The following is an 8,233-nucleotide window of genomic DNA, read 5'->3' on the forward strand; positions in this document are numbered from 1 at the left end:
CAAGGTGGCAGTCCTCGTGGTGACAGTGCTAATGGTGACAGTGCTCTTGGTGGCAGTTCCCATGGGGACAGTACCGATGGTGACCCTGTGCATTGTTACAGAGCCCATGGTAACCGTGCTCACGGTGATAGTGCACATCGTGACAGTGCCCATGGTGTTAGTTCACCTGGTGACAGTGCTAAATAGTGACAGTGCACATGCTGACAGTGCTCACGGTGATAGTGCCCATGGTGACAGTGCCCACGGTGATAATGGGTATTATTACAGTGTTCATCGTGACAGAGCCCAAGGTGGCAGTGGCCATGGTGACAGTGCCCACAATGACAGTGCCCATGGTAACAGTGCCGACAGTGACAGTGCCCATGGTGACACTTCTCACAGTGAATGTTCCCATGGGGACAGTTACCATGATGAGATTTCTCACGGTGATAGTGCCCGTTGTGACAGTGCTCACAGTGACAATGCCCATGGTGCCAGTGCCCATAGAGACATTCCGCACGGTCACATTTCTCACGGTGAAAGTGCCTATGGTGACACTGCACCTGGTGGCAGTGCAAAATGGTGACAGTGCCCATGGTGACATTGCTCATAGTGACTTTGCTTACAGTGATAGTCCTTACGGTGACAGTGTGCATGGTGACACTGCACACAGTTGCAGTGTTTATGGTGACAGTCTTCACGGTGATACTTTCCATGGTGATAGTGCCCATGGTGACACTGCACATGGTGGCAGTGATAAATGGTGACAGTGCCCCTGTTGACAGTTCTCATGGTGAGAGTGCACATGGTGACAACCCGTGCAGACTGTTCTCATGGTGACAGTACTCACGGTGACAGTTCTCATGTTTGCAGTATCCATGGTGACAGTGCTCACAGTGATAGTGCCCATGGTGAGAGTGCCCATGATGACAGGGCCCATGGTGCCATTGCCTATGGTGACAGTGCTCATGGTAACAGTGCCCAAGGTGACAGTGACCATGGTGAGAGTGCTCACACTGATGGTGCCCATGGTGACAGTGCTCACGGTGCCTGTCTACATTGTGCCAGTACCCATGGCGACAGTGCTCATGGTGACAGTGACCACAGTGAGAGTGCTCATAGTGATAGAGCTCACGGTAATAGTGCTCATGGTGACAATGCAAATGGTGACAATACCATGGTGACAGTACTCATGTTGAAAATACCCATGGTGGCAGTTCTCCTAGCGACAGATCTCATGGTGACAGTGCTCATAATAGCAGTGCCCAGGTGCCAGAGCTCGTGGTGAAAGTGCTAATGGTGACAGTGCTCTTGGTGGCAGTTCCCATCGGGACAATACTGATGGTGACGCTGTGCATTGTTACAGTGCCCATGGTAACCGTGCTCACGGTGATAGTGCACATCGTGACAGCGCCCATGGTGGTAGTTCACCTGGTGACAGTGCTAAATAGTGACAGTGCACGTGCTGACAGTGCTCACGGTGATAGTGCCCATGGTGACAGTGCACACGGTGATAATGGGCATTGTTACAGATTTCATGGTGACAGCACATGGTGGCAGTGGCCATGGAGACAGTGCCCACAATGACAGTGCCCATGGTGACAGTGCCGACAGTGACAGTGCCCATGGTGACACTTCTCACGGTGACAGTGCCCATGGGGACAGTTAGCATGGTGAGATTTCTCACGGTGACAGTGCCCGTTGTGACAGTGCTCACAGTGACAATGCCCATTGTGCCAGTGCCCATAGAGTCATTCCGCACGGTCTCATTTCTCACAGTGAAAGTGCCTATGGTGATATTAACCATGGTGACACTGCACATGGTGGCAGAGCAAAATGGTGACAGTGCCCATGGTGACATTGCTCATGGTGACTTTGCTTATGGTGATAGTCCTTACAGTGACAGTGCGCATGGTGACACTGCACACAGTGACAGTGTTCATGGTGACAGTGTTCACAGTGATAGTTCCCATGGTGAGATTGTCCATGGTAACAGTGCCCATAGTCACAATTCTCATGGTGTAGTGCTCACAGTGACAGTGCCCATGGTGTCATGCCCATGGTGACAGTGCTCATGGTGACAGTGCTCATGTTGGCAGTGCCATAAATAACAGTGCTCATTGTGGCAGTGCTCATGGTGTCCGTGCTCATGGTGACAGTGCCCATGTTTACAGTGTTTATGGTGATAGATGTCACGGTGTCAGTGCCCACGGGGACAGTGCCAAGGCTGACAAAGCCCAGGGTGATACTTCCCATTGGGACAGTGCCCACGGTGACAGTGCCCATGGTGACAGCGCCCAGTGTGACAAGGCTCATGGTGACAGTGCTCACGGTGACGGTGCACATGGTGACAGTGCCGATGGTGAGAGTGCCATTAGTGACAGTGTTCATGGTGAAACTGCCCATGGAGACATCGCCCATGGTGATAGTGCTCGTGGTGACAACCCCACGGTGACAGTGCCAATGTTGATAGTCCCCGTGGTGACAGGTCTTACATTGAATGTGACCATGGTGTCTGTGCTCATGGTGACAGTGCTCAAGGTTATAGTCTCCATGTTGACAGTGCCGCTGGTGACAATTCTCACGGTGACAGGGCCTATGGTGTAAATTCACATAGTGACAGTGTTCACGGTGACAGTGCCCATGGTGCTATTACCCATGGTGACAGTTCTCATAGTGAAACTGCCCATGGTGACACTGCACATGGTGGCAGTGCAAAATGGAGACAGTGCCCATGGTGATATTGCTCATGGTGACATTGCTTACGGTGATACTGTGTATGGTGAAACTCCACACAGTGACATTGCTCATGGTGACAGTGTTCACGGCGTTAGTTCCTATCGTGAATGTGACCATGGGGACAGTGCCCATTGTCACAATTCTCATGGTGTAGTGCTCACGGTGACAGTGCCCATGGTGACAATACACAGGGTGACACTATTCATGGTGACATTGCTCATGGTGAGAGTGCCCATGTTCACAACTGTCACGGTGATAGTTCCCATGGTGACAATACCCAGGGTAACAGAGCTGATGGTAAAAGTGTTCACGGTGACAGTGCCCATGATGACAGTACCTAAGGTGACAATTCCCATGGTGAGACTGCTCATAGACAGTGCCCATGGTGACAATACCCAGCGTGTCCTGTCCATGGTGACAGTGATCATGGTGACACTTCTCATGAGGACAGTGCCATAAGTGACAGTGCTCATTGTGGCAGTGCTCATGGTGACTGTGCTCATGGTGACAGTGCCCATGGTGACAGTGCCTATGGTGATAGATATCATGGTGGCCGTGCCCAGGGTGACATTGCCCACGCTGACAAAGCCCATGGTGATACTTCCCATTGTGACAGTGCCAACGGTGGCAGAGCCCATGGTGACAGTGCCCAAGATCACAGTGTCCATGGTGAGAGTGCTAACGGTGACTGTGCCCATGGTGACAGCACCCAGTGTGACAATGCCCATTGTGACAGTGCTCACGGTGACCATGCCGATGGTGATAGTGCCAATAGTGAGAGTGCTCACGGTGACACTGCCCATGGAGACACTGCCCATGGTGATAGTGCTCATCATGACAACCCCTCGGAGGCAGTGCCAATGGTGAGAGTCCCCGTGGTGACAGTTCTCACGGTGAAAGTGATCCTATTGATATTTCTCATGGTGACAGTGCTCTTGGTGACAGTGCTCAAGGTGATAGTCCGAATGTTGACAGTGCCCATGGTGACTCTTCTCACGGTGACAGTGCCTATGGTGATTATGCTCTTAGTGACAGTGCTCATGGTGACAGTGCCCATGGTGACAGTGACCACGGTGAATGTTCTCACCATGGTAGTGCCCATGGTGACAGTGTTCATGATGACAGTCCGCATTAAGGCTGTGCCCACGGTGACACTGCTCATGGTGATAGTTCTCACGGTGATAGTACGCACGGTGACAGTGCCAAAGGTGACAATACCCAGGTGATAGTAATCATGGTGAAAGTGCCAATGGTGGCAGTTCTCATAATGACAGTTCTTGTGACAGTGCTCATGGTGGAAGTGCTCGTGGTGACAGTGCTCTTGGTGACAGTGCTCATGGTGGCAGTGCCCATGGTGAGACTCCCGATGGTGACACTGCCCATGGTGACAGTGCACATGGTCATGGTGCATCTGCTGGCAGTGCAAAATAGTGAGAGTGCCCATGATGATATTGCTCATGGTGATAGTGCCCATGGTGAGAGTGCCCATGGTTCCAGTGCTCATGGTGACAGTGCCCATTGTGACAGTGGCCCTGGTGACAGTGCACACCGTGAGAGTGCCCATGGTGTCTGTGCCCATGGTGACAGTTCTTATCATGAGAGTGTTCACGGTAGCAGTGTTCATGGTAATAGTGCTCACGGAGACATTGCCCACAATGAGAGTGCCCATGGTGAGAATACTGACTGTGACAGTGCCCATGATGACTTTTCTCTCTGCGACAGTGCCCATGGGGACAGTTAGCACGGTGAGATTTCTCACAGTGATAGTGCACATGGTTTCAGTGCTAATAGTGAAAAGACACACGGCGCCAGTGCCCATCATGGCATTGCTCACGGTGATAGTTCTCACGGTGACAGTGCCCATGGTGATATTACCCATGGTGACAGTACTCAGTGATCAAGTGCTCATGGTGACAGTGCCTAAGGTGATAGTGCACACGGTGGCAGTGCAAAATGGCGACAGTGCCCATGGGGACATTGCTTAATGTGATAGTCCTTGTGGTGACATTGCGCATGGTGACATTGCCCACCACGACAGTTCTCTTGTTGACAGTGCTCATGGTGATAGTGTCAATGTTGGAAGTGCCCATCGTGAAAGTGCCCATGGTGACAGTTCTTATGATGAGAGTGGTCAGAGGGGCAGTGCTCATGGTGAAAGTGCCCATGGTGACAGAGCCCACGGTGACAGTGTCCATAGTTATAGTGTCCACGGTGACAGTCCTAACAGTGAAATTGTCCATGGGGACACTGCCCATGGTGAAAGTGCCCATGGTCACAACACTCACGGTGATAGTGCTCACGGTGAGAGTGGCCATGGTGACAGTGACCACGGTGACACTTCTAATGGTGATACTGCCCATGATGACAGTGCTCATGGTGACAGTCCACATTGTGCCAGTGCCCAAGGTGACAGTGCTCATGGTGACAGTGCCCAAAGTCACAATACCCATGGTGACAGTGCCCAGGCTGACAGTTCTCAAGGTGATAGTGCCCATGGTGACAGTGCACATGGTGATACAGAGAATGGGGACAGTGCTTATGGTGACAGTGGTCATGGTTGCAGTACCCATGGTGATAGTGCTGAAACTGACAGTGCCTTTGGGATAGTGCCCATGGTGAGTGTGCTCGTGTTAATAGTGCCCATGGTGGCAGTTCCCATTGTGAAAGTGCTCATGATGACAGTGCCCATGTTGGTAGTTCCCATGGTGACAGTGCTCATGGTGATAGTGACCATGTTAACAGTGCACATGGTGGCTGTGCCCTTGGTGACAGTGCCCATGATGACAGTATTCATGGTGACAGTGCTCACGGTGATAGTGCCCATAGTGACAGTGCCCACGGTGATAATGGGTATTATTACAGTGTTCATCGTGACAGAGCCCAAGGTGGCAGTGGCCATGGTGACAGTGCCCACAATGACAGTGCCCATGGTGACAGTGCCGACAGTGACAGTGCCCATGGTGACACTTCTCACAGTGAATGTGCCCATGGGGACAGTTACCATGATGAGATTTCTCACGGTGATAGTGCCCGTTGTGACAGTGCTCACAGTGAAAATGCCCATGGTGCCAGTGCCCATAGAGTCATTCCGCACGGTCACATTTCTCACGGTGAAAGTGCATATGGTGACACTGCACCTGGTGGCAGTGCAAAATGGTGACAGTGCCCATGGTGACATTGCTCATAGTGACTTTGCTTACAGTGATAGTCCTTACGGTGACAGTGTGCATGGTGACACTGCACACAGTTGCAGTGTTTATGGTGACAGTGTTCATGGTGATAATTTCCATGGTGATAGTGCCCATGGTGACACTGCACATGGTGGCAGTGATAAATGGTGACAGTGCCCATGTTGACAGTTCTCATGGTGAGAGTGCACATGGTGACAACCCGTGCAGACTGTACTCACGGTGACAGTTCTCATGTTTGCAGTATCCATGGTGACAGTGCTCACAGTGATAGTGCCCATGGTGAGAGTGCCCATGATGACAGGGCCCATGGTGCCATTGCCTATGGTGACAGTGCTCATGGTAACAGTGCCCAAGGTGACAGTGACCATGGTGAGAGTGCTCACACTGATGGTGCCCATGGTGACAGTGCTCACGGTGCCTGTCTACATTGTGCCAGTACCCATGGCGACAGTGCTCATGGTGACAGTGACCACAGTGAGAGTGCTCATAGTGATAGTGCTCACGGTAATAATGCTCATGGTGACAATGCAAATGGTGACAATACCATGGTGACAGTACTCATGTTGAAAATACCCATAGTGGCAGTTCTCATAGCGACAGATCTCATGGTGACAGTGCTCATAATAGCAGTGCCCAGGTGCCAGTGCTCGTGGTGACAGTGCTAATGGTGACAGTGCTCTTGGTGGCAGTTCCCATCGGGACAATACTGATGGTGATGCTGTGCATTGTTACAGTGCCCATGGTAACCATGCTCACGGTGATAGTGCACATCGTGACAGTGCCCATGGTGGTACTTCACCTGGTGACAGTGCTAAATAGTGACAGTGCACATGCTGACAGTGCTCACGGTGATAGTGCCCATGGTGACAGTGCACATGGTGATAATGGGCATTGTTACAGAGTTCATGGTGACAGCACACGGTGGCAGTGGCCATGGAGACAGTGCCCACAATGACAGTGCCCAAGGTGACAGTGCCGACAGTGACAGTGCCCCTGGTGACACTTCTCACGGTGACAGTGCCCATGGGACAGTTAGCATTGTGAGATTTCTCACGGTGATAGTGCCCGTTGTGACAGTGCTCACAGTGAAAATGCCCATGGTGCCAGTGCCCATAGAGTCATTCTGCATGGTCACATTTCTCACAGTGAAAGTGCCTATGGTGATATTATCCATGGTGACACTGCACATGCTGGCAGAGCAAAATTGTGACAGTGCCCATGGTGACATTGCTCATGGTGACTTTGCTTATGGTGATAGTCCTTACAGTGACAGTGTGCATGGTGACACTGCACACAGTGACAGTGTTCATGGTGACAGTGTTCACGGTGATAGTTCCCATGGTGAGATTGACCATGGTAACAGTGCCCATAGTCACAATTCTCATGGTGTAGTGCTCACAGTGACAGTGCCCATGGTGTCATGCCCATGGTGACAGTGCTCATGGTGACAGTGCTCATGTTGGCAGTGCCATAAATAACAGTGCTCATTGTGGCAGTGCTCATGGTGTCCGTGCTCATGGTGACAGTGCCCATGTTTACAGTGTTTATGGTGATAGATGTCACGGTGTCAGTGCCCACGGGGACAGTGCCAAGGCTGACAAAGCCCAGGGTGATACTTCCCATTGGGACAGTGCCCACGGTGACAGTGCCCATGGTGACAGCGCCCAGTGTGACAAGGCACATGGTGACAGTGCTCACGGTGACGGTGCCCATGGTGACAGTGCCGATGTTGAGAGTGCCATTAGTGACAGTTCTCATGGTGAAACTGCCCATGGAGACATCGCCCATGGTGATAGTGCTCGTGGTGACAACCCCACGGTGACAGTGCCAAAGTAGATAGTCCCCGTGGTGACAGGTCTTACATTGAATGTGACCATGGTGTCTGTGCTCATGGTGACAGTGCTCAAGGTTAGAGTCTCCATGTTGACAGTGCCGATGGTGACAATTCTCACGGTGACAGGGCCTAAGGTGAAAATTCTCATAGTGACAGTGTTCACGGTGACAGTGCCCATGGTGCTATTACCCATGGTGACAGTTCTCATAGTGAAACGGCCCATGGTGACACTGCACATGGTGGCAGTGCAAAATGGTGACAGTGTCCATGGTGCTATTGCTCACGGTGACATTGCTTACGGTGATACTGTGTATGGTGAAACTGCACACAGTGACATTGCTCATGGTGACAGTGTTCACGGCGTTAGTTCCTATCGTGAATGTGACCTTGGGGACAGTGCCCATTGTCACAATTCTCATGGTGTAGTGCTCACGGTGACAGTGCCCATGGTGACAATACACAGGGTGACAGTATTCATGGTGACATTGCT

This window comes from Mesoplodon mirus (assembly GCF_964341445.2).
Source record: "Mesoplodon mirus genome assembly, contig: SUPER_3_unloc_1, whole genome shotgun sequence".
NCBI lineage: Eukaryota > Metazoa > Chordata > Mammalia > Artiodactyla > Ziphiidae > Mesoplodon > Mesoplodon mirus.